A 1,451-nucleotide genomic window follows, 5' to 3' on the forward strand; every position below is an offset into this window, starting at 1 on the left:
TAACCATAGCAGTTATAAAAGAGGTATAAATGGCAAACTCTGCAGCACAGACTATTTTTACAGTGGTAGTATTCATTTGGTTCTAGGTCTTAAACCAAATATTATAAGTCACAGTAAGCACAGTAACTATTACATCTGTAATGTTTTATAAGCAACTTGCAATATCTCTGCAACCACTCATTACACACATACTGCCAGCAACATTTTATTCCTCTAGCTGAGCGCTTTCATATGAGGCTAAGAAGTTCTGCCTGTGCTACTTGGTTGTTGAGATATTTAGAAAAAATATGAAAATTATATCTATATAAATTAATATCTTAAAAACAACACTTAATAGCTATTTACCTGTACTAGCCAAAGTTCAAATATTAATGCAGCTGAGTTTGCCACTGTGTAAGCTTTAAGATGAAATATTTTAAAATGTTGTACATAGCATGGTTTAGAATTATTGATACAAATATGAACAAGCAATATTTGACACCTAGAGGAGTCAGTAGGAATTAACTGCAGATGCACCTGGAGGTGTCACTTGGATATAATGAGATAAGAGGGTGAGCAACAGTGTTGAAAGTCTTTGATAGTCAAGAAATAAGGAAGAAACAAGTTTGCCTGAGTCATGCGCTTTGTTAACTGTGTCCATACGGGATACTAAAGCAGTGTCAGTACTGTGAGCTGGTCTAAACTCATGTTGTATGAAAGTAAGAAGTTAATTTTTAAGAAGGTAGTGGAGGAATTGTGCATAGACACATTTTTCAAGAAGTTGTGAGAAGGGTAAAAGTAAGGCAATAGGACGGTAGTTGGAAATATCTGTAGAGTTACCTCCTTTGTATAGTGGTATAATAAATGTCTTTTTCCCAGAGAGTTGGGACATAAGCTTATAGAATAGATTTGTTGACAATGATGGCTATTGGATATGCAATGACTTCCTCTGGTGTTTTGAGATATTTTATGGGAACGTCATCAGGTGAGTTACAACAGGTTTTAAGTTTAATAATTAGACTCTTTATAGCTAGAGAGAGAGAGCATGAGAAGCAGAAAGAGAAGTGGTGGGAGGAGATATAGGTGAGTCAAGGGGGAAAGTGGAGGTGGAGAGTGTTGGGGTGGGTTAGGATAGTGTTAAGTTGGGTGAGGTAGGGTTTGAGAGTGGGGTAGAGATGGTGGGGGAGAGCAGGATGTATTTGATGTGACATTTAATATACTTTCGATAAAGTGAGTGTTAAAGAGTTTTGCAATTTGTGAAGGGGTTTTATCAGGAACTGGACTGGGACTGTATTTTTCCAGGGTTGAGGAATAATGTAAAAGAGGACCAGAATTTCTTGGGATTTTGTTTATGATTACATTGTAATTTTAGATAGTAATCTCTCTTGTCTTTTGTTACAGATTTCTTTTTTTCTGGTTAAGTAGCTGTCTAAACTTTATTGGGTCTGAGGGGAATTTGTACATGAGCCATA

This window comes from Protopterus annectens, chromosome 3.part1, assembly GCF_019279795.1.
Source record: "Protopterus annectens isolate FY-2018-M chromosome 3.part1, PAN1.0, whole genome shotgun sequence".
NCBI classification, from domain to species: domain Eukaryota; kingdom Metazoa; phylum Chordata; order Ceratodontiformes; family Protopteridae; genus Protopterus; species Protopterus annectens.